The 26141-nt window shown below is 44.7% G+C and overlaps 1 long non-coding RNA gene across 3 annotated transcripts; it reads left to right on the top strand.

Moving 5' to 3' along the window:
• The first annotated feature begins 14005 nt into the window (after positions 1 to 14005).
• Positions 14006 to 17814, top strand: LOC123150791 (uncharacterized). 3 transcript variants are annotated; one of them, XR_006475351.1, is made up of 6 exons: positions 14006 to 14249; positions 14325 to 15617; positions 16582 to 16671; positions 16868 to 17083; positions 17178 to 17300; positions 17415 to 17814. It is a non-coding gene; the product is annotated as an uncharacterized lncRNA (long non-coding RNA). The 3 variants fall into 3 exon arrangements; XR_006475352.1 differs by having other exon boundaries at positions 17160 to 17300; XR_006475353.1 differs by having other exon boundaries at positions 14325 to 15680.
• The last annotated feature ends 8327 nt before the right edge of the window (positions 17815 to 26141 follow it).

Genomic DNA, 26141 nt, shown 5'->3' with positions numbered 1-26141 from the left:
TAAAACTATCGGCGAGCACAATAGATCGGGAGTTCCGCCGCCAGAAGCCTTCGTAGCCACCGAAAACCAATCTAGACCCATTCCTGCACCCTGCCGGAGGGGGAATCCCTCTCTGGTGGCCATCTTCATCATCTCGGCGCTCTCCACGACGAGGAGGGAGTAGTTCTCCCTCGGGGCTGAGGGTATGTACTAGTAGCTATGTGTTTGATCTCTCTCTCTCTCTCTCTATCTATCTCTCGTGTTCTTGATTTGGCACGATCTTGATGTATCGCGAGCTTTGCAATTATAGTTGGATCTTATGTTTCTTCTCCCCCTCTACTCTCTTGTAATGGATTGAGTTTTCCCCTTGAAGTAATCTTATCGGATTGAGTCTTTAATGGTTTGAGAACACTTGATGTATGTCTTGCCGTGCGTATCTGTGGTGACAATGGGATATCACGTGATTCACTTGATGTATGTTTTGGTGACCAACTTGCGGGTTCCGCCCATGAACCTATGCATAGGGGTTGGCACACGTTTTCGTCGTGATTCTCCGATAGAAACTTTGGGGCACTCTTTGAGGTTCTATGTGTTGGTTGAATAGATAAATCTGAGACAGTGTGATGCATATCGTATAATCATACCCACAGATACTTGAGGTGACATTGGAGTATCTAGGTCACATTAGTGTTTTGGTTGATTTGTGTCTTAAGGTGTTATTCTAGTATGAACACTAGGGCTGTTTGTGACACTTATAGGAATAGCCCAACGGATTGATTGGAAAGAATAACTTTGAGGTGGTTTCGTACCCTACCATAATCTCTTCATTTGTTCTCCGCTATTAGTGACTTTGGAGTGACTCTTTGTTGCATGTTGAGGGATAGTTATATGATTCAATTATGTTATTATTGTTGAGAGGACTTGCACTAGTGAAAGTATGAACCCTAGGCCTTGTTTCAACACATTGCAATACCGTTTACGCTCACTTTTATCATTCGTTACCTTGCTGTTTTTTTATATTTTCATATTACAAAAACTATTATCTACCATCCATATACCACTTGTATCACCATCTCTTCGCCGAACAAGTGCACCTATACAATTAACCATTGTATTGGGTGTGTTGGGGACACAAGAGACTCTTTGTTATTTGGTTGCAGGGTTGCTTGAGAGAGACCATCTTCATCCTACGCCTCCTACGGATCGATAAACCTTAGGTCATCCACTTGAGGGAAATTTTCTACTGTCCTACAAACCTCTGCACTTGGAGGCCCAACAACATCTACAAGAAGAAGGTTGTGTAGTAGACATCAGGAGGTGCCAAAGTAATCCAGGAGTGGATCACTGGACAGCGGTCAAGAACATCCTGAAGTACCTGAAAAGGACCAAGCATATGTTTCTTGTTTATGGAGGTGACAAAGAGCTCATCGTAAATGGTTGCATTGATGCAAGCTTTGACACTGATCCGGACGATACTAAATCGCAAACCAGATACGTGTTTATATTAAACGGTGGAGCTGTCAGTTGGAGCAGTTCTAAACAGAGCGTCGTGGCGGGATCTACATGTGAAGCGGAGTACATTGCTGCTTCAGAAGCAGCAAATGAAGGAGTCTGGATGAAGGAGTTCATATCCAATCTAGGTGTCATACCTAGTGCATCGGGTCCAATGAAAATCTTTTGTGACAATACTGGTGCAATTGCCTTGTCAAAATAATCCAGATTTCACAAAAGAACCAAGCACATCAAGAGACGCTTCAACTCCATCCGGGGTCAAATCCAGGTAGGAGACATAGAGATTTGCAAGATACATATGGATCTAAATGTTGCAGACCCGTTGACTAAGCCTCTTCCACGAGCAAAAAAAGATCAACACCAAGGCTCCAGGGGTGTTAAAATCATTACTTTGTAATCTAGATTATTGACTCTAGTGCAAGTGGGAGACCGAAGGAAATATGCCCTAGAGGCAATAATAAAGTTATTATTTATTTCCTTATTTCATGAAAAATGTTTATTATTCATGCTAGAATTTTATTAACCGGAAACATAATACATGTGTGAATACATGGACAAACATAGTGTCACTAGTATGCCTCTACTTGACTAGCTCATTGATCAAAGATGGTTAAGTTTCCTAACCATAGACATGAGTTGTTATTTGATCAATGGGATCAAATCATTAGGAGAATGATGTGATTGACTTGACCCATTCTGTTAGCTTAGCACTTGATCGTTCGTTTACTACTATTGCTTTCTTCATGACTTATTCATGTTCTTATGACTACGAGATTATACAACTCCCGAATACCGGAGGAACACTTTGTGTGCTACCAAACATCACAACGTAACTGGGTGATTATAAAGGTGCTCTACAGTTGTCTCTGATGGTACTTGTTGAGTTGGCATAGATCAAGATTAGGATTTGTCACTCCGATTGTCGGAGAGGTATCTCTGGGCCCTCTCGGTAATACACATCAATATAAGCCTTGCAAGCATGATAACTAATGAGTTAGTTACGGGATGATGTATTACGGAACGAGTAAAGAGACTTGCCAGTAACGAGATTGAACTATGTATTGGATACCGATGATCGAATCTCGGGCAAGTAACATACCGATGACAAAGAAAACAACGTATAGTGTTGTGCGGTTTGACCGATAAAGATCTTCGTAGAATATGTAGGAACCAATATGAGAATCCAGGTTCCGCTATTGGTTATTGACCGGAGACGTGTCTCGGTCATGTCTACATAGTTCTCGAACCCGTAGGGTCCGCACGCTTAAAGTTCTGTGACGATCGGTTTTATGAGTTTATATGCTTTGATGTACATAAGGTAGTTCGGAGTCCCGGATGTGATCACGGACATGACGAGGAGTCTTGAAATGGTCGAGACATAAATATTGATATATTGAAAGCCTATATTTGGACATCGGAATAGTTCTGGGTGAAATCGGGATTTTACCGGAGTACCGGAGGGATTACCGGAACCTCTCGGGGGATAATGGGCCTTGTTGGGCCATAAGGGAAAGAGAGAGGGGCCAGCCTAGGGCAGGCAGCGCGCCCCCTTCCCCCTGTCCGAATTGGACTAGGAGAAGGGGGACGGCACCCCCTTTCCTTCTCTTTCTCTCCCTGCCTTTCCCCCTCCTAGTAGGAGTAGGAAAGGGAGGAATCCTACTCCTACTAGGATGAGGATTCCTCCTCCTAGGCGCGCCAACAAGGGCCAGACGTCCTTCCTTTTGCTCCTTTATATATAGGGGTAGGGGGCACCTCTAGACACACAAGTTGATCACAAAGATCTCTCCCAGCCGTGTGCGGTGCCCCCCTCCACCCTAATCCACCTCGGTCATACTGTAGCGGTGTTTAGGCGAAGCCCTGCTGCGGTAGCTTCATCAACATGGTCACCACGCCGTCGTGGTGACGAAACACTTCCCCGAGCTCTACTAGATCATGAGTTCGCGGGACGTCACCGAGCTGAACGTGTGCTGAACGCGGAGGTGTTGTACGTTCGGTACTGAGGATCGGTCGATCGTGAAGACATACGACTACATCAACCGCGTTGTCATAACGCTTCCGCTTAACGGTCTACGAGGGTACGTGGACGACACTCTCTCCTCTCGTTGCTATGCATCACCTTTATCCTGTGTGTGCGTAGGAAATTTTTTGAAATTACTACGTTCCCCAACACGGGCTTCTTCGGGGCACCGATCATGGAGGAGGGAGTGGAGGGGGAGCGTGGGAGGTTTTTGGGAATGAGGGGGAAAGTGGGTGTGTTTGTGTCCCCCATGGTTGGGCCAGGAGAGGATAAGGGCGCGCATCCCGCCCGTCCGCGCACTGTCCTTTTTGACGCAAACGCGGCTCAAATTTGGGGGCCGTATTTTGTCTCTGTTATGCGGCCGGACCATTTGGGATCACGCGCTGGAGTTGGCCTGAGTACCATATGTATGTAGCTAACACATTGTTGTATGCAATATTCTGATATGCTTTTGTTTGGGTGAAATAAACTTTTGATCACTGCTCTCTTTGGAATTTCTCTAAGTGAAAAGGAGTTACATGAGAACAGAAGACATTATTTGGAAAATAAAACATGGATAGGGAGTCCCAAAGACAGGAGCTATAGTTGGTGGAGGCAAGTGAGAAGGTGGCGATGGACTAGGTTTTTTCTCTTAGTTTGTGGTGGCATTGAAATTATTTTCTTTTGATAAATGGTTGGAGTACTTCTATATATGTTGCTCTTCATTGATTAAAAACGGCACAAAAAGGCGCATGTTTCTTTCTAGTCATGTTTGGAAAAGGGTAAATTATGAAAATTATGAATTTTTTACATACAGGTCATCTTTATGTTTGTATCTACGACTATCCAATCCAAGCATGCCAATTTCCTCTTTCTATGTTCAGCGTCCGTGCTGTTGTTCCCCAGTGTCCTCTGAGAAGTGAAGTGCCGCCGGTCGCATCCCCGTTCACCACTGGCACCCGTCGCTATCATTTAGCCAAACCAAGGTACCTTTCCGACTCCCCACAGGACCACCACCACCACCGGGTTAATTTTTCTCAGCCAGATCCATAATTTTCTCTCTCCATTTGCAGATCTGGTTTGACCGTGTCCCCTGCCTAGCCCTTCCTCCTCCATGGAGGAGGCGGAGAAAGGGAAGATCTTGGAGTGGAACGCCAAGCCAAGCTCCATGGAGGAGGCGGAGATCTTCGAGAGGAACACCAAGCCGAGGTTGGACGACCCTCCGCAGGCGACGGCGGTGGGGGCAACCAGCCTGCTCAATGTCGACCTCATCCTCGAGATCCTCTCCCGCCTCCCAGCCAGATCTGTCCACCATTTCAAGTGCGTCTCAGTGCTCTGGCACGACCTCATCGCCGACCCCACCAACCACAAGAAGCTGCCCCAGACCCTTGCTGGCTTCCTCTACACGTCCTTCTGCAGGAACGGGTATCGCCACCACTGCACCGGTTTCTCCGGCGGCACAGCCTCCTTTGACCCTTCCCTCCCTTACCTGTATCCTAACAAGGATGAGGGCATCACCTAGGTGGATGCTTGCAATGGCCTCCTTCTCTACTGCCATTACAACAGCAGCAGGCATGATTACCATTTTGTTGTGTGCAATCCCGCCACCGGGAGGTGGGTGGAGGTGCCACTTCAACCTCAAAAGCCAGAGCCAATGAACAGACTTAACCATACTGCAGGCCTAGCTTTCGATCCAGCAGTCTCGTCCCATTTCCATGTTCTTTGTTTCGAGCGGACCTTTCCGAAAAATTTGATCGCAGGAGTGAACATCTACTCGTCTCGCACAGGAACCTGGATTCATAGAGACAGTGGGATAGTTTAGAAAGCTACCCTGTTCAGGAGTAAATGTGTCTTTGTTGGTGGTATGTTGTACATCATGGGTAACGTGGTGGACATCAACGGTGAGTATGTGCTGGTGGGGGTGGACATGGAGGGGAAAGTGTGGAAGACTATCCGTGTGCCGTACGATTCAAAATTTGGTACTATTGGATTGTCGCAGGGGTGCTTACACTATGCTATAGCTTCTGTCAATAATAACAATGAAATCCTAGTTTCTGAGATAGCACTCTGGTGCTTCAAGGATTGGGACAGTTAACAATGGGTCCTGAAGCATACTGCCAGCATCGATACGCTTATGAGCATGACTGGGGAGAAGTACAGGGTGGTTGAGATTCATCCAGATTGCGACACAATTTTCCTGGCTCATTGTGGAGGTGATACCTTGATATCATATGACATGTCACATGTGGCATCAGAAAGTTGGCTGTATCATTAATCTTGAGAAAAACAGTGTGCACAAATTTCTACCCTATGTTCCTCTGTTCTCAGAGCCATTAGCAGATGCTGAGGGGTAGTAGCTTTACCTTCAAACCACCCCTGTGTTTCCTCCCAAAAACTGGCTCTTCTTTCGTCTGAAAAAATTGTCTGTGTACCTCTGAATCTGCTTCAATCATGGCCGCCCACATTGCTGGTGCTTATACTTCTTCTTGTTTGATTTATAGTTCAGACTTCAGAGCAACGCTTGGTCAACCTACAGATTAAGCATCATTTCATTTTCAAAGAAAGTTGTTACACTTGTTCTTGTTTGCCCAGCACTGGCTGTTATTCGGGACATGCCTTAGTTTGATGGGGTTAAACTGTACTGTGATAGGCCCTGTTATCCATAACAATCAGTTATTATTGTTATCCGAAATCTTAGTGCATATTGTCAACCTGCTAGTGTACTAAAAGGTTCAGTGGGACTTGTTACTGTTGTGATCTCTAGTTGACTTTATGCATTTGGTATTTAGTTACTGATGTGATCTCTAGTTGAATTTATGCATTTGGTATTTTGCAAAGCACTTCCTTTGTGAAATTCTTTATTTGGTTTTGCCGTAGCTAATGATTCAGTAAAGCTTTGGATCTGCTGACCACAGAGGAATTGTATATTTGTATTAATATCTGAAAGTGAAATATAATAGTAAGCTTTGATGGAAAAAAAAGTGCCAGGTGTATGCGTGTTTGGTCCATCATATAAGCTTGCGCTTAACGTAGGATTTTGTTGGCAGGTGCCAGTACGGGGGCATTTGCTGTGCTAGAAATGTAATGGCCATGAACATATAGGCTTGTCTATTATTGGTTTAGACGCTTCGCATTATCCGCTCTTAACTGAAGCCTGGGTAATACGGCCGTTGTGCCTTGTGGCTGTACGCGTCGAAACCGTACCCGGCAAGGCAGAAAAATCACCGTGTACATTGTCAGACTCCCAGATTCTGTCAAAAAAAATGCAAATCCTAATGTCAATATCTTGCTCTGTGCTAAGCCGCCGAATCCCATGAAAACCTGCAAGGTGGAAAATCATCTTTAGGAAAAGCAAAAGAAATTAGCATATTGCCTGTGTTTCATGATTCGGTAAAGAGGCAAGAAAACAGCGTGAAGCAAAGGGCCATGTGGAGAGTATGAAGACAACAGGCAACGGATTGTTCACCCCTTACTTAGAGAGGAGGAACCGCATACTCTTGTAGTATTATCTCCATTTCTGCTATAATTTCAGGTGCAGTAGCAGCATAGAAGAAGTAGATCAGAGTATTTCAGAGGTTTCAGTCCAAGTTTCTGTTTCTGAGACTGCTCCTCTCTTGTGAAGGTACGAGCATACTACTTGTAGTATACTATCGTGGGTTCCTTCTAACGGAGAGGTGGGTTCCTTCTTCCAAAACAAATGTCGTCTGCGCCAAGGCAATCCCATCTCCCCTTGCTCTTCGACATGGTGGCATACTCGTTTTCTGCCATCTTAGACAAGGTTAGGGCTGCCAGCCACCTTAAAGAGGTCGTCCCTCATCCTATCCCTGGAGATGTGACTATCTCAAATACGCTGACGACTTGGTGGTTTTCTTTCAATCGGATTCTCTAAGCATAGCCACGGTCAAGATTCTGCTCATCTGCTTTGTGGCGATGTTAGGGTTAAAAACCAACTACTCAAAAAGTGGAGCGATTTCCATTGGAAGGACAAGGAAGCGGGTCAATGGATAGCGGATCTCCTAAACTGTTCTAAGGGTTCTTTTCCCATTAGCTACCTTGGGCAACCATGCGCTAACAAAATCACTGTGGAGTCGGAGTGGGATCCTACCGGGGAGAAGACTGTTGAAATATGTGATCTGTGGCAAGTGAAGCTCATGTCTTCTGCGCCTCGTCCTACGCTGACTAACGCGTGTCTCTCTACGATTCCTACCTTTGTCATGGGCTTGTTTAGAAGGGGTACAGTCTGAATTTGGGAAAGTGCGGGCTAGATTTTTCTAGGAAGTCGATCCCAAAAATGCAAATATTGAATAAATAGCATAAAACTATTACTCTACATGCTAGGGTTCCAAAAAAACTATCAGTTTTTAATTTTTCTAAGATAACTATCAAGTGGGTGGTCGGTTGTTTAAAAAAACTCAAAACATCTAGTGCTTTACAATTGATCGTGATTATGACAATTGGGACCCGCACGTAAGAAAATTGATTGTTTAACCGTCTGTTTGACCGTTAAGTGACATGTGGGGTCCACATGTCAGCTCTCTTCCTCGTTCTCTTTACTCCTCCTGCCTCTCTTCTTCCCCAGGAGGTCGATGGAGCGCCGGCCGCCGCTCCTTCCCTCAACGCCGGTCGCCTCCTTCCCCAGCGTCGGTCGCCCCTCCTTCCACCTCGTCGGTGTCGGCCGGCCGCTCCTCCGCCTCCACTATTGCCCCCTCCCCCTGGAACCTCTTCTCCTCATCGTGGTATCTTCTCCCCTAACACGCCGCTAGCCTCGGCCTGCAGCCATGGCGTCTGATGTGCCGCCCTACACGGAGCCATGACGCCACCGGCCAAAGGCGCTACCCCGCCGGCATGGATGGTCCCAACGAAAGGGAGCTCCACGACAGCGCCTACGAAGGAAGGGAGCTCCACGGCGGCGCCATGGCTGCTGGTCGTGACGAAAGAGAGCTCCACATCGGCACCATGGCTACTGGCCGGCGACCATCACGGCCGCTGCTGGCGCATGACCACGGGAGGTCCCGATTGCTTTTTTCAAAAGTTTGCAGGGACCCGATTGTGTTTTTGAAAAGTTTGCAGGGACCCGATGGCATTTTTGAAAAGTTTCAAGACACTGACATGTGGGGCCCACATGTCAGTTAACGGTCAAATAGACGGATCATTTAGGTGCGGGCCCGACCTGTCATAAACTTGCTTAATTTTTCAACAACAAAGATTTTGGGGTTTTTTAAACAGCCGAATACCCACTTAGTAGTTATCTGAGAAAAATTAAAAACCGATAGTTTTTTGAAACCATAGCGTGTAAAATAGTAGTTTTATGCTATTTACTTGCAAATATCATATGGTTAGATAGGCATGCATAAAATAAAGGAGGCCTTGGGATTCTGAATTCTAGAAAGATGAACCTCGCCCTTATTACCAAATGGATTTGGAAAATCTCACTGGACGACGACTGCCTTTGGGCGCGGTTACTTAAAGCCAAATATTTCCGCAGCTCTTATTTCTTTGCTTGTAACACCAAAGGGGAACCGTCTTGACACCAAATTCTTGTTGGCCAAATGGATTCTAGACAAACCTCTATACGCATCCTTTCCTTTTTTTGCGCAATCTTTACGCATCCTTTCCCTCTCTGTTTGTCATCAGGGCAGATCCCCACATTCTGGTTAGTGATGTGTTTGTATCCGGTAGTGTCAACGTGGGTTTTCTTCGATCGCTCACGATGAATGAAACAATTGATTGGGAAGCTCTTATGAATCTTTTACAACCTGTAACTACCAACACTAGTACAGAACCGGGCAATAGCATCGGTTTGTAAGGCCCTTTAGTGCCGGTTTGGTAACCGGTGCTAAAGTGCTAAAGGGCAACCACGTGACACGAGTCAGCTTCGGGGATAGGGAGCCCTTTAGTACCGGTTGGTGTCACCAACCGGTATTAAAAGGTTGGGGGGGTTGGATTTATGATTTCTTTTTCATTTAATTTTGTGTTTTCGATTTAATTATTTTTCGTTTGCTGGTATTTTACGATACTACATATTGTACACGTTATGCATATATATATATATATATATATATATATATATATATATATATATATATATATATATCATTGAATGTCTCACAACCACCATTAATTAATTCACACATATATACACACATGTGTGTATATATATATATATATATATATATATATATATATATATATATATATATATACAATTTCTCCTAATTGGTGCCTTCGGAGCCAGTTGCATTAGCCTAGCTAATTGGTGCCTTCGGAGCACGATAACAATTGGTAGTGATTCATGGGGACGGTAGCGGGTAATAGTATTCTCCTTTGGGATCTATGACCTGGTCGAGCAAAAATCCCGCTATTTCCTCTTGAATTGCTTCTTTGTGGTCCTGTGCTAGGAGCTTGTCCCACACCTCATTGAACTGTTAAGAAGGAGATCAATATGCATGTGTATTAGTTGTGTGACTAGATATCCATAATGGTGTAAAAATTGTGAATAGTGTTCTGACAATCAATATCGTACCCACTCCTGTCTTTGAGATTTGCTCCTTTCGGACGCCATCATGCGAATGTTCTCGCAAACGTAGTATGCACATAGATCATTCCCCGACGCCTACTTCAAGGCCTTTACGAGAATGAAATTTGATCAGATAATAATTAATCAAGCATGATAATTCAAGAGATGGCAGCTAGCTAGTACTACTTAATTACTTACCTTGGGTCGATATCATTTCAGATTTTGTTTCCATGGGCCTGGAGTGGCCCTGATGAACTTTGCCCAAGCCCTGCCCGCCGACAAAGAAAATGAATAAATGGGTTATTAAATAGTTGTTATCAGGAAATGACGAACTAATTAAATAGGCCAAGATATAGTTAATAATGATTGAAATTACCTCTTGACTATCCCCTTCACGATGGTGTAGTGACTTGCTTTCTTAAGTAGTGAGTCTAGTACTTCAACTGTTCCTTCATCAACTTTAATGATTAACAAGATCTAGTGAAATCTGCATGCACACACGTTTGCATGTCTTAATTAAGCGGGCATATGTAAGCAAAAACATGTAGCTAGGTAGTAGGGAAAAACAGAATTTGTAGTACAAGATAGTGTGACTCAGTGGAAGTTGTAAGGAAGTAGTATATCTTTATTGTATTTGAGTTCCTTGAAGAACTGTAGCATGCTTTCCTCTACACTTTTTTCGTGATATGGATCTATTTTCCATGTGTATTCATTAATGATATTTGGGTCAACGAACCCAATGCCATAGCGTCCACATTTTTCATTTCATAAATCTTCATCCTGCATAATACCATAGAAAAGAATATAGTAAGGATAATTACAGGTAATGATTGATCAAAATGATCACTACAGCTAGCTTGAGACTTAAATTAAAGAATGAAATCACTTATAGACAATAGCAACTTACGATAGATTTGTCGAGTGCGGCTTGATTGTATAGCTGAAATAGTTCTGAATACTCTCATGGTAGTAATAATCCTTGTTGACATTCACCATGAGGGACTCTCGATTGGAAATCTTGGTAATGTCCATGTACCATTGATGCAATTCATACATTCTCGTTGGGAGCTTATTGACCTCCTCTGGCTCGACCAAAGGTTGGCCCCGGGCATATTTCCGTTTTATTTCCTCCTCTCTAGTCGGAGACATGGGCTCGATATCGAGGAGTTGTCCAACAGTGATCCCGATCAATTCAGCCTGCGCAATATGCTCCACGGTTATTACCACATCGCCCACCCCGGGAACGTTAATGGTTTGCCCGGCCCACAATAATATTGGGCGCGCTTACTCTCATGTGTTGTTGGCACAACAAGCGGGGGGATTGATTGCGCCGCCTGTTCTCCCAGCTGGGGAACGGTTTTACCGCTCCTTTTGCCAGCTGATTTGCTCGAGCTCGAGCTCGCCTCTTTCTGTAGACGTGCTCGATTTAACTTCATGATGTGGCGCTCATAGTCTGTGTCAATAGGCTTGGGAGCTGGTGCTCTAGCCATACGAATGAAGTGGTCAATCTTTTCCACAGGCACTTTCTCCCTTGGCGGCGGTGGCGGTTTTGGTGCAAATGGGCTTCCACTTTGGCCTTCGATATGGCTACGTTTTCCTCCTCGGACTTGTCGTAAGGCCTCTGCGGAAGAGGCGCGAGGCTTGGACCATATTGAAATCGCTTGCCTCCGCCTGTACCTACAGTACTACCTCGACTTGTACCGCTACGCACCATAGCTGAGGCAGCTCTCTTCCGTGATTGCTGAGGCGACGAAGACGGCTAACGTGGCTGATTTGGAGGAGGAGGAGTAGCCTGAAGCTGTGCCGGACTTGGAGGAGGAGTGGCTTGACGCTTTGCCGGACTTGGAGGAGGAGGAGTGGCCTGAAGCTGTGCCGGACTTGGAGGAGGAGTGGCCTGACGCGTTGGTGGACTTGGAGGAGCGGGAGTCTGTTGACTCGGTGGTGGACTGCGACGAGGAGTCGGATAACGCGGTGTCGGTGGCCTTCAAAAGATGATGCAATCCTTTCTCCATAGGATGATACGATGGTTGGCCTCTCCTAGTGTGTGCTCATCGTCACCTCCAGGAATGTCAAGCTCTAGCCCCGAATATTGGCCCACCACCTCATCAACCAACACACGAGTATAGCCCGCTGGAATCGGGTTGCAATGAAAGGTTGCCTCGGGGGGATTTGTAAAAGCAAGGGCGTCCGCCACCTTCATGGATATATTCTTCATTTTGAAGTGTAGCTCGCAGTTAGTGTTCTCCATGATGTCATCCACTAGGTAGCTATCCAGTAATGCGTCACCCGGGGCGGAACCCACGCTGCTTCTCGGCATGGATGGGACGGTGCTATCCAATGGTGGATCATCCGCTAGCTGTTGAGACCCCCTTTGTTGGCTAAGTGAGTCGATCTGCTCCTGCTGCCGCTGGAATTTGACTGCCAAGTCCGCGTGCGCTGATTCTAGGCCTTGAAGGCATTCATAGTCTAGCTTCCTCTGCTCCTCCTCCATCTTCCTCTTCTTCTCCTCCGCAATCTTCTTTCTCGCACGGGTTCTGTAGTCGGCGTTCCAGTCCGAAAACCCCTCATACCACGGAATAGCGCCCATGCCTCGTGTTCTTCCCGGGTGTTCAGGATTTCCCAGGGCACGCGTAATCTCGTCGTTCTCTCTGTTGGGCTCGAACAACCCCGATCGAGCCTCTTCTATTGCAACAAGTAGCTTATCTTTGGCTCCGTACAGACATGCCTTCTTCGAAACTTTGCCTGTCTTCGGGTCCAACTCCCTCCCATGCGCATAGAACCAAGTCCTGCACCTGGGGGGCCAGCTCAATGTTTCTGAAGTGACACCTGCATCCAGCATCTTTTTCTCAGACTTATCCCACTTAGGCATTCCCACCGCATAGCCACCTAGCCCCAGCTTATGGAACTTATCCTTTTTGCGGCATTGGCCTTGTTTATTCCCGATCGTTCCTTAGATAATTCTGAATCCTTGAATTTCATGAAATCGTCCCAATGAGCACTTTGCTTCTCTAGTGTTCCCTCGAATACTGGAGTCTTCCTTCCTCCGTTGACGTACTTGGCCCATTCATGAATCTTGTGGTTCTTGAATGCAACCGCCATCTTCCTAAGAGCAGCGTCCTTGACTTTCTCCACATCTGCATCTGTGAAATGATCTGGTAGGGTGAAATGTTCCATGAGCGTTTCCTAAAGCAGAAGTTTTTGTCTGTCATCGACAAAAGTAACTCCTGGACGTGGCTATGTTGCCTCTCTCCATTCTTGAAGGGAGATCAGGAGTTGGTCCTTCACAAGAACTCCACACTGATGAATGAACTTGTCCGCAATCTTCTTAAGCGCTAATGGTTCGCCATTAGGTCTGATGGCCTCGATATTGTACTTTACGCCCTCCTTCAACTTTTTTTTCGGGCAACGTTTCCTGTTGCCTGAAGATTTGCTCGATCTGGATGACTGAAAGAAGAAAGATCGATTCGTTAATATATCTTCAAGTCATTTAAAACATGTGATGATCACCAGATGCCTGCTTATATAAATATATATACCTCGCCGGTCTTTGTTGTATCAAGATCAACATTTTCTTCGTCATGTTAATAGTTCATGACTTCATCAATTCGGTCGTCGCGATCGAATATCATATCACCCTCCTCGATGTTGTTTAGATATTCGGAGCCGTCATAATCTTCTTCATTCTGATCATCATCTAGCCCGCGAGGATTGCGTATGATATTGAACAGGGCCTCTTCTCCCTCTCTGCCGGTATTGTCCGCCATAGGCTTTGTTTAACTAATTCAAAAGAAATCTCTACCTACTAATAAACCAGCGATCGCTTCTGGTCGTACGTCGTGGGCATTTTTGCATAAAAATCCCTTTGTTTCTTAGAATTCAACCCGCAATCCCTTTTTAAGTAACTACCAGAGAAAACATTTCACTCTTGCAAAAGAGTCCCTGTAGTTTGCCATATTCAACCTGCCGTCCAATCAGATTTGCAATGAAAAAAAACAGACGCAACCACACGCACAAGCTCGCCTCCTCTTCCTCTCGCCCACGAAGTCCTCGCCGCCGCCACCACCCACGCCGGCCGCTTCCGGCGAGCTCCGGCGCCGCGCAGCACGCCCCCAAGCTCACCATGGTCCGCGCCTCCCTCCCGTCCGTCCAGATTCCCGCTCCCGGCCTCTACCACCCGCTCGCAACCCCACCCCCGTGGCTAGGATTTCTGGCAAGGGTTCGCCGGCGCGTCTCCGGCGGCCCTAGGTTCGTCCCTCCCTCTATCTTGGCCGGGATATGCCACCTCTACACCTCACCTTCTCTTCATATCCTCTGCTGCAGATGCAGATGTAGCACAACATGGGAGTTTCCCATCCACCACGGTGGCAGCTTCTTCACGGAGATGTGATGCAAAAGAAGCACAATAGTTCAGTGATGATTAGCTTTGTTTTTTCCCAGTTGAGAATTTGAGGTTGTGTGTGTACACTGTCAACAATATTTCCAGAAACAAAATAATCGTGTACATCCTTGTTTGGGGAAAGGTGGGCTGTATAAGCATGGACATTAATCTTCAATTGTGCTATATAAGCATGGACGTTAGGTAGTCAATTTAGCCACATATAGAATTCGTTAGAGTATTACATTTAAATGGCTGACACAAGGTTCAGTAGGAATTTGTTACAGTATTACATTTAAATGGCTGACACAAGGTTCAGCCAGATATAAAAGGTCACATACCATTTTAGTTGTAATTATTCAAATGGCTGACACAAGGTTCAGTAGGAATAACATTATGGTGTTCCAAATATGCAGCGGCATGACTAAAGCTCAAATTTCTAAAGTGTTTGTCGTGCTTGCCGTAACAGTGTAGATCTTTTCACATTTTCTGGATTTATTCATGCCCGTGGAGTTTTTGTGCCCATCATATGTAGATCTTTTATTGGTAAGTTTGGATGTTGTAGACTGATCCGCTTTGGTAAGTCATGTTTGCCTGCAGGGTGATGATGTTTATGCATCTAGGGAACTATGGAGATTTTACCATGTGATATTTCCTCAAGCAAACTAAGTTTTTTTGCAATTTGCTGCTCAAGTTGTGGCTCTTCTGCAGGTATGTCATTGTGGTCCTTTCCACTATATTTATTTGACGTATATGCTTCCAGACAATAACTTAGGTTTTGTACTACATGGTAAATGAAATGAAATTTCTAATATGCTAGAACGTACAATGGTAATTGTTAGTTTCATTAGTATTTCTCGGCAAACCCTCATTCTTTCTTGGTCTGCTGAAAATAATTGTTATCAGTTTTTCTTTACATTGTCTATAGAGAAAGTGATGTTTTTAAGAGATATTTCTATAACATGAGCAATGGTGCTTACTTCTTATATCCCATATATTTTTGAATTATGTGCTTATGAGGCAAAACGGTCATGGCGGTCCTACACAAGTGGATGAATGACTGGAAGGGGCGGCACCACGACGGTTAAGGTGGTTTATACCCAGCCGGGGAGGACGACCCCCTGCAATGGGCACGGAAAGATGTTGCAGCAGCGAACGAGGAGGCGGAGATGCGCAAAGCAGAGTAGGAAAAACGTGCTCTGGTCCTCCTCCAAGCCCGCCGGCGACTGCCTAACATGGTACGAGATTGTTACCCCCTGCCGCGTCATCATTACTTGAAGTACAAGGAACCTGACAACAGTGTGAGTGCATTATTTCTGTTATATCTGCAGTGCTTCTCTGTCTTTGATCATACATATGCAACAGCCAGATAATCTTAAGAAAAGGGCAGGAGAACTTCCTATTCATGAAGCTGAGATTGGTTAAAATTTATAGTGCGTCTCTGAATTTAAAGGAACAAGGCCTATAACCCAACAAGCCAAAGAAACTACTTGTCCTCAATTGCTCTGCTTGCCTACATAATAATAGGCCCTAAAGTTAATCTCTTGCCAAGCTAAATGACCAACATGTTCACCTGGAGACCTCCCTGTAAACGACTGTATCAACTAGACAGTAGAACAAGGAAGTAGGAAGAAGGCAATAAGCAATTCATATGGATTATCCCTGAATGTTATCCTGGAGTCTGATGTCCGTAATTTTTTTCTTGCTTAATTAAATGGCAGAGCTCTAGCCTTTTTCTGCTAAAAAAGACATGGTCATTCCCTTGAGTAGTTGCATAAAAAAACATGGACAAACATGAGAGAAGAAAATAGAAAATATTGTTAAGCTTTGTTTGTTATTAGTTGCATAATGAAGATTGAAATTTTATAGTTCGCTTCCTCTCGATGTCTCCATCTTACTATCTTTGTTTGCAAAGTTAAATAAACCTGTGTCACTTTGAGGCTACAATTAGTGACGATGCCTGACCTACATGATTAGCATACAAAATAAGAAAATGGAATGGTTTGTTACCCTTTTGATTTCTCTGTGGATCAATGGTTACTTTGCATTCAATTTGGACCCATTAAAAAAATCATTTTGCGAAATACCGTGTGGGATAACTTAGCTGTTGAAAATTTGCATGCATATGATTTTCAGTAGAGTTATACAAGTTGTTACATAAATGTTAATTGCCATTTAAATGTAACCAATCACGACGACTAGGATGTTGAGGAAGATGGTGAATGGGCAGCTCCAACCATATGCAAAAGGAACAATTTCAAATCCTAAGTGCAAGGACCATGTACGCAAAAGGTATAACTGCAATTGTACGACTAGAATGGTAACTGTTCTAGACAAGCGAACACAAACATTGTTAAAGTTGCACGTATGTGTAATTTTTTGTGTTGGGAAAACATTCAGATTGGAGGTGAACGAGGATGACTCAAGCATTACAAAGAACGGTTGGTAAACAATGTACGGGTCTCAGCTGACCTTATGTATCTTGCAGTGTCAGTGCCATACTTCTGTACATAAAACGATGGAACCGGCATCAATCACTTGAACGGGCATGTTGATTTGGTTTTCCTGTCTATGTGCCTTGAGCATTTCTTCCTCTACACCAGGCAATGATTGAGGATTCACGGATATATTGAGATCAACTTTTCGATGCAATTTGGATGATCAAATCACACTACTATCTGAGCATATATCAGATGTTCGCACAGTAAGTTTTAATGTATGATTGTTTTTCATATACCCTTTTACTTTTTAATCCAGTTCTGGTGAACAATATTGTTTAGGTGATTGTGAAAATGCAGGCTACATTTTTAAATGTTCATAAGGTTTGTGAACATACAATTTACTACATGAAGGATGTGCCTGGCTTCCATGCTGAAGTAGTAGGACTATTTCCACATATGCGAGAGAAGAACTATGATCGGGTAATCTGAACCGCACTGGTGCTAATTTTATCCTTTGTTTATTGTAGCCAAAATATGAATTCTGTTGGTTGCATCATTTCTTTTGACAGAATCATTCTCGTGTAATTTGTGCAGAGGTACTATGTATGCTTGATCCAATTTAGACATCAACAATTATGTATCTAAAAGCTAGAGTGCTCCTTGAACATTGTACTGTATATATGATTGAAATGAGTTGCATGTTGTCGGTGACGGCGAGTTGAACCAATGGAAGCGGCTGTAATGGTAATATAGAGAAGATGGCCGTGGGAGAAAAAGAGGATGGCAGTAATGGTAAAGAAGAGAAGATCATTGATGTAAAAGGAGGACATGTGTTGGACCTAGCATGTCTAAATACAAGCATGTGATCATAAGTATTTTCTTTTCCTTACAAACGAGAGTTGGTTATTTGGCTTCACAACCTCCATATTTCAATTTGGCATGCAACGACATGTACATGCATGTTTTGTCTTCAGGTGAAGACTTTAATTGGTTAGTTTATTAGTCTATTTTTTTTCTAAACGAAGGCAAAAGATTTGCCTCATTCATTAAATAAGAGAGAAAAGTTTTAGAGTGTTATAAATGACCCACATGCCCAACATGGCAACTACTAGCGCACAAAAATACACCCCGGTTTTTTAGCTCCCGCGAGAACCCAAAGCTTGATGTTGTTGATGATAGCATGGAACCAGAGGCGGCGCGCTCTTGCGTCGGAAGACCCAAGTATTATGCTCGTTCCAGATTGTCCAAGAGACAAGCATTGTAAGCGAGACCAAGGCTCGTCGGTTTGGGTTTTGCAAGCAGGTTCGCTTTTCCCATTATTCCAAAACGGATCCATCCAAGTGCCAAGAGGAGGTGTCGATGTGCGCTAGACCGAATTCAAGGATGGCCGAGTTCCATAGCCTTATGGTGTAGCGGCATTTGTAGAAGAGGTGTGCACCCGTCTCGCCAACACGTTTGCAAAGTGGGCAAAGTCCATAGTTTTGCCAACCGCGCCACTCCAATCTGTCGGCTGTCCAAATCTGAGCGTCTATTGGTGTGTGTGTGTGGATGAAGAATGGCCATTACCCTTGTTTAGGAGCATATTTTTTTGTGGGAGGCACGTGGTGGGTTGGGAATTGAGGATTGGGTGAGAGATTGATCGATTATTTATATGTATATATGTCATGTGAACTATATTTATTTTCCCGTGGCAACACAGGGGCACCTTACTAGTATATTCAAATTACAATGCATGGATGCAATCAATTAATAAGGAAAAACTGAATCAATCATAGTACATAATAAGCATCATCGAATATAATCTCGAATACGTCGTCTCGAATAATAGATATAATCTCGAATACCTCGTCCCGAATAATAGATATAATCTCGAATACCTCATCTCGAATAATAGATATAATCTCGAATACATCGTCTCGAATAATAAATATAATATCAAATACATCACTAGCTAGCTAGCTAGCAAGCTAATAAAGATCGAATACTACAGAGTAATCTAGGCCACTCGCGGTTCCTGATGTACGGCGGTGGACACCCAAAGTGAAGGAACCATCACTGGATCATAGCTCGGGTGATCTCCCAAAAGAACCTGCCAGCTATTGGAGAACCTGACGTCCATAGCAGCCATGTAGTGATGGACGTGCTCGTCCTCCTCCCTGACACGGCGACGTACCACCTCCGGCGGGGCCGGCTCCCTCCGCACTGAAAGTGGCCCACGCGAACGCCACCAAAGGAGATGAGGGTCGACGACGGGACCCAGGGCCGGGTTCCTCATCAAGCGTCGCGCCCCTGAAGGTAGCACCTCCCAGTGCCAGCCCGGTGGAGCCCAGTCCCGGACATGGGTCCTCTGAAGCAGGACGTCGTCGCGAACGGGTCGACGGCGAGGATGCGGGCCGGGCATCATCGACAACAAATACTATATGCTGCAAAAGTAAAGTAACATTTTTTAAATGATGGATTGTGATTTCATATATGCAAATTCTAAATTTTATAACTAAAACTAACATTTCTAATATTTCTATAACTAAAACTAACATTTCTAATATTTCTCAACTAAAAAACATTTCTATATAACTAACATTTCTAACATTTCTATATAACTAACATTTCTATAACTAAAACTAACATTTCTAATAATTCTATAACTAAAAAACAGAAAGATTGCTAACAATTCTATAACAATGTATGTGTGTGTGTGTGTGTGTGGTTGGCGGCCGGGGCACAGCTCATCGGCGAGGTGCGACGACTATGGACGGGGACAGGGACGGAGACGGAGACAGAGACGACGGGGACGGGGCGGCGACGACGGGGACGGGGACGGGTCGGGCGGGGACGACAGGAGGACGGGGCGGGGCGCGGCGACGGGGACGGGGACGGCGACGGGGGCGGCCGCGAGCGGCGGCCGCGACGGGGCAGAGGAGAAAGAAGCAGGGAGAGATGAGAAACTGACAATTTTTTGAAGTGTTTTCTTATATAGAACAATCTTTAGTATCGGTTGGAGCCACCAACCGATACTAAAGGTCTGTTTTGGCCAGGCCAAGCGGCGGGAACGACACCCCTTTAGTACCGGATGGTGGCTCCAACCAGTACTAAAGACCCCCCTTTAGTACCGGTTAGAGCCACGACCCGGTACTAAAGGGTATGCGCTGCCAGGCGAGGGGCACAAAAGTTTAGTCCCACCTCGCTAGCCGAGGGGCACTCGCACCTACTTATAAGCCCCGCCGTCGCTGCTGTCTCGAGCTCCTCTCTTAAACAGGCCTTCTGGGCCTACCTCTTCTGTGATGCCCTATTGGATCTACTGGGCTAGTGGGCCTGCATCCTGGCCCAACTAGAATTTGGGTTTCTAGTCGTATGCAGGCCACTGTGGCCCAGTAGGTGGGCTTTTTTTTTCTTTTTTTTTTTGCTTTATTTATTTTTGTTTTATTTATTTTAGAGTTGTTTTTTTGCTGTATTTAGAGTTTGTGTGTGAATATTTTTGCTTTAGGTACAAAAAATTACAAACTTTCTGTTAGTACCGGTAGTTTACAAATTTGAATAGTTTAAATTTTGAATTATTTGAAATTTGTGTGAATCACTAGTTTGTGAATAACTTAACTTTGAAAATAGATTTTTCAGTGATTCTTTTTTCTTATGTTTAATATTAGTGTGTTTTATCATTATATTCAATTTGGTAATGCTTAGGTTATTTAAAAAATGAAATGCCTTTGTAACGGACGAGTTTTCGTCCGAAACCCTGATACTTCGAAAGAGATTGTCCATTTTGTACACGAAGTGCATCCAGTTTTTGCAGTAACCCTCTCTATTTTTTTGCACATGCTATGTGGGTGAAATTATGATACCATGCCAACTTTCAACCTTTTCTGAGTTCATTTGAAATGCTTTTCAATTTTAGGGTCATTTTGCTGAAAAAATCAGTAAATGCACGAAAGAATTTGCTTGCACATAAAATTTCTTGGTGTTTCAAATGTCAAAACACATAACTAGCTACCCTACCTATTACAGAGATTTCCTCCTGGGTGTGAAACACAGAAGAAAGTGATGATAGTGAAGCCGATCACATCCTAGATCTTTGGGTGTGAAACTTTTTCTTCGCGTGTGTCCCTTTGCGCCGTAGCCATGGAAAATCTTCATCATTTAACTGGATGCTCGGGTCAATATTCACCGTGAATGGAGCAATTTCATCAAACTTTTCATAATCTCCTGACATGTCTGTCTTGTCATCCACTCCCACGATGTTTCTCTTCCCAGAGAGAACTATGTGCCGCTTTGGCTCATCGTACGATGCACTCGCTTCCTTATCTTTTCTTTTTCTCGGCTTGGTAGACATGTCCTTCATATAGAAAACCTGTGCCACATCATTGGCTAGGACGAATGGTTCGTCTGCATATGCAAGATTGTTGAGATCCACTGTTGTCATTCCATATTGCGGGTCTTCCGTTACCCCGCCTCGTGTCATATTGACCCATTTGCACCGAAACAAAGGGACCTTCAAACCACGTCGATAGTCAAGTTCCCATATGTCCTGTATATAACCATAATATGTTTCCTTTCCCGTCTTGGTTTCTGCATCAAAGCAGACACCACTGTTTTGGTTGGTGCTCTTCTTATCTTGGGCGATCGTGTAAAATGTATTACCATTTATCTCGTACCCTTTGAAAGTCATTATATTCGAAGATGGTAACTGGGACAGCAAGTACAGGTCATCTTCAATAGAGGCGTCGTGCATGGTACATGTCTGCAACCAGCTGGCGAAACTCCTGGTTTGTTCACGTGTAATCCAGTCATCAGACCGCTCCGGGTGTTTGGAGCGTAGCAAATTATTGTGTCCATCCATATACTGAGCCACCAAGGCGGAATTCTGTAGAACTGTGTAGTGTGCTTCAGTGAGAGAATGTCCGTCCATACATATTATTTGTTCCCCTTCTAGCGTGCCTTTTCATCCAGTCTGCCATTATGCCGCGATTCAGGAACACCAATCGGCTTAAGGTCAGGAATAAAGTCAATACAAAACTCAATGACCTCCTCATTTTCATGGCCCTTGGAGATGCTTCCTTCTGGCCTAGCACGGTTATGAACATATTTCTTTAAGACTCCCATGAACCTCTCAAAGGGGAACATATTGTGTAGAAATACAGGACCCAAAATGTTAATCTCTTCACATAGGTGAACCAGGACGTGCGTCATGATGTTGAAGAAGGATGGTGGGAACACCAACTCGAAACTGACAAGACATTGCACCAAATCATTCTCTAACCTTGGTATGATTTCTAGATCGATTACCTTCTGAGAGATTGCATTGAGGAATGCACATAGCTTCGGAGGCATGCTGTCTTTTTTGTGCAAATGTTGCAGGTCCTCCCGTGCCTTAGGTGTATCTTTTGTCTTCCCATACACGCCCAAGAAGCCTAGTAGGTTCACACAAGGTTCTTCGTCACGTGCATCACGTCGATTGAGGAGCGGACCTCTAGGTCTTTCCAGTAGGGTAGATCCCAAAATATAGATTTCTTCTTCCACATGGGTGCGTGTCCCTCAGCGTCATTCGGAACAGCTAGTCCACCGGGACCCTTTCCAAAGATTACGTAGTGTAAATCATTGACCATAGCAAGTACGTGATCACCGGTACGCATGGCGGGCTTCTTCCGGTGATCCGCCTCGCCTTTGAAATTCTTGCCTTTCTTTCGATATTGATGGTTGGTCGGAAGAAATCGACGATGGCCCAGGTACACATTCTTCCTGTATTTTTCCAGGTATATACTTTCAGTGTCATCTAAACAGTGCGTGCATGCGTGGTATCCTTTGTTTGTCTGTCCTGAAAGGTTACTGAGAGCGGGCCAACCGTTGATGGTCACGAATAGCAACGCCTTAAGGTTAAATTCCTCCTGTTTATGCTCATCCCACGTACGTACACCGTTTCCATTCCACAGCTGTAAAAGTTCTTCAACTAATGGCCTTAGGTACACATCAATTTCGTTGCCGGGTTGCTTAGGGCCTTGGATGAGAAATGGCATCATAATGAACTTCCTCTTCATGCACATCCAAGGAGGAAGGTTATACATACATAGAGTCACAGGCCAGGTGCTGTGATTGCAGCTCTGCTCCCCGAAAGGATTGATGCCATCCGCGCTTAAAGCAAACCATACATTCCTTGGGTCCGTTGCAAACTCATCCTAGTACTTTCTCTCGATTTTTCTCCACTGCAACCCGTCAGCGGGTGCTCTCAACTTCCCATCTTTCTTTTGGTTCTCACTGTGCCATCGCATCAACTTGGCATGCTCTTCGTTTCTGAACAGACATTTCAACTGTGGTATTATAGGAGCATACCACATCACCTTCGCAGGAACCCTCTTCTTGGGGGGCTCGCCGTCAACATCACCAGGGTCATCTCGTCTGATCTTATACCGCAATGCACCACATACCGGGCATGCGTTCAGATCCTTGTATGCACCGAGGTAGAGGATGCAGTCATTAGGGCATGCATGTATCTTCTCCACCTCCAATCCTAGAGGGCATACGACCTTCTTTGCTGTGTATGTACTGTTGGGCAATTCGTTATCCTTTGGAAGCTTCTTCTTCAATATTTTCAGTAGCTTCTCAAATCCTTTGTCAGCCACAGCATTCTCTGCCTTCCACTGCAGCAATTCCAGTACGGTACCGAGCTTTGTGTTGCCATCTTCGTAATTGGGGTATAACCCTTTTTTGTGATCCTCTAACATGTGATCGAACTTCAGCTTCTCCTTTTGACTTTCGCATTGCGTCCTTGCATCGACAATGACACGGCGGAGATCATCATCATCAGGCACATCGTCTGGTTCCTCTTGATCTTCAGCAGCTTCACCCATTGCAGCATCATTGGGCACATCGTCTGGTTCCTCTTGATCTTCACCAGCTCCCCCCGTTGCAGCATCATTGGGCATACCGTATTCAGGGGGCACATAGTTGTCATCGTACTCTTCTTCTTCGCCGTCTTCCATCATAACCCCTATTTCTCCGTGCCTCGTCCAAACATTATAGTGTGGCATGAAACCCTTGTAAAGCAGGTGGGAGTGAAGGATTTTCCGGTTAGAGTAAGACCTCATATTCCCACATTCAGTGCATGGACAACACATAAAACCATTCTGCTTGTTTGCCTCAGCCGCATCGAAAAACTCATGCACGCCCTTAATGTACTCGCAGGTGTGTCTGTCACCGTACATCCATTGCCGGTTCATCTGCGTGCATTATATATAATTAAGTGTCCAAATTAATATAAGTTCATCATCACATTAAAACCAAAGTGCATACATAGTTCTCATCTAACAACATATAGCTCTCCAGAGCATCTAATTAATTAAACAATACATTGAAACTATGTAAAACATTTCAATGCGAAAACAAATGCGATCATAATCGCAACCAAGGTAACAATTGATCCAATGGCATAATGATACCAAGCCTCGGTATGAATGGCATATTTTCTAATCTTTCTAATCTTCAAGCGCATTGCATCCATCTTGATCTTGGGATCATCGACGACATCGGCAACATGCAACTCCAATATCATCTTCTCCTCCTCAATTTTTTTAATTTTTTCCTTCAACAAATTGTTTTCTTCTTCAACTAAATTTAACCTCTCGACAATAGGGTCGGTTGGCATTTCCGATTCACATACATCCTACATAAAAAAACCTATGTCACGTTGGTCGGCATAATTTTCATAAACAATAAATGAACCAATAGTTATAAAGATAATATATATACCACATCTGAATCATAGACAGGATGAGGGCCGACGAGGGCGGATACCAAAACCATCACACTATATAAGATGCAATAATAAAAGTAAGACAATAATACAAGTATCTATGTAAACATACAAGTAAGAATAGTTTTCCTTTCAGAAAGAAGATAAGAACAAGAGGCTCACCACGGTCGTGCCGGCGATGAGCTCGGCGCGGGTGATCGACGGCGGTGAAGACGGGGATGGGGTGTGACGGACCGCTAAACCTACATAAATATTATGGAAAATGAAGCTTGGAGGTTGAGCTTGGAGAGGAGAAAGCTTAAGTAGTGTGGCTCGGGCATTCCATCGAACACCTTGTGTGCATAGGAGGTGAGCTAGAGCACCACCAAGCCCTCTCCCCCTCGGCCAGAGAAAAACAGAGAACTGGGGTGCTCTGCTCGCGAGCGAGGGGTATATATAGGCACCTCATTGGTCCCGGTTGGTGACATGAGCCGGGACTAAAGGGGAGCCTTTGGTCCCAGTTCAAGCCACCAACCGGGACCAATGGTGGTGGGCCAGGAGCGAGGCCCATTGGTCCCGGTTCATCCCACCAACCAGGACCAAAAGGTCCAGATGAACCGGGACCAATGGCCCACGTGGCCCGGCCACCCCCCTGGGCTCACGAACCAGGACCAATGCCCACATTGGTCCTGGTTCTGGACTGAACCGGGACTAATGGGCTGACCCAGCCTGGACCAAAGCCCTGTTTTCTAATAGTGAATGGCTAATCGAACGTTTTCTGGTAGAAGCCCCCTCAATGCAACCGGAAGCAGTTGCGTCATAATCACGTGGCAGTCATGAGACTTTAGGTTCTGGAACTTTTTCTATGCCATGTTTATTATTCCCTTTATATTCGACGAGAAGCCAGACGATACCTTAATACTGAGTAGGCATTCAAAGAAGATTTCCTTCTCTTCTTTGGTAAGAGCGTAGCTTGCATGACCCTGATATATGCCGTCTTTTCCGTGCATACGTTGCTGGTCCTCCCGTGCCTCAGGTGTATCTTTTGTCTTCCCATACACGCCCAAGAAGCCAAGCAGGGTCACACAAAGATTCTTCGTCACGTGCATCACGTCGATTGCGGAGCGGACCTCTAGGTCTTTCCAATAGGGCAGGTCCCAAAATATAGATTTCTTCTTCCACATGGGTGCGCGTCCGTCAGCGTCATTCGGAACAGGTTGTCCACCAGGACCCTTTCCAAAGACCACCTTCAAATCCTTGACCATATCATGTACATCAGCACCGGTACGGTGGCGAGGCTTTGTCCGGTGATCCGCCTCACCTTTGAAATGCTTGCCTTTCTTTCTTACGGGATGCCTGCTCGGAAGAAATCGACGATGTCCCAGGTACACATTCTTCTTACAATTAGCGAAATATATTGTCACACCCTAGCTAGTCATGCATTAGAGTGTTGCATCATGTTTACTCTTTCATCAGAAACTTGAAATGGGGATCTGTGAAACCCTCAGAATCATTTTGAAAATGACCCAAATAAAAATTTCTCCAAAAGGGTCCAAGAAAATGCTCATGTTGCTCTCTGAAAATATTGGACAGAGATAAAA

Source organism: Triticum aestivum, chromosome 7A (assembly GCF_018294505.1).
Source record: "Triticum aestivum cultivar Chinese Spring chromosome 7A, IWGSC CS RefSeq v2.1, whole genome shotgun sequence".
In the NCBI taxonomy this organism is placed as follows: Eukaryota; Viridiplantae; Streptophyta; class Magnoliopsida; order Poales; family Poaceae; genus Triticum; species Triticum aestivum.
This window is presented reverse-complemented; position numbering and strand designations above follow the sequence as displayed.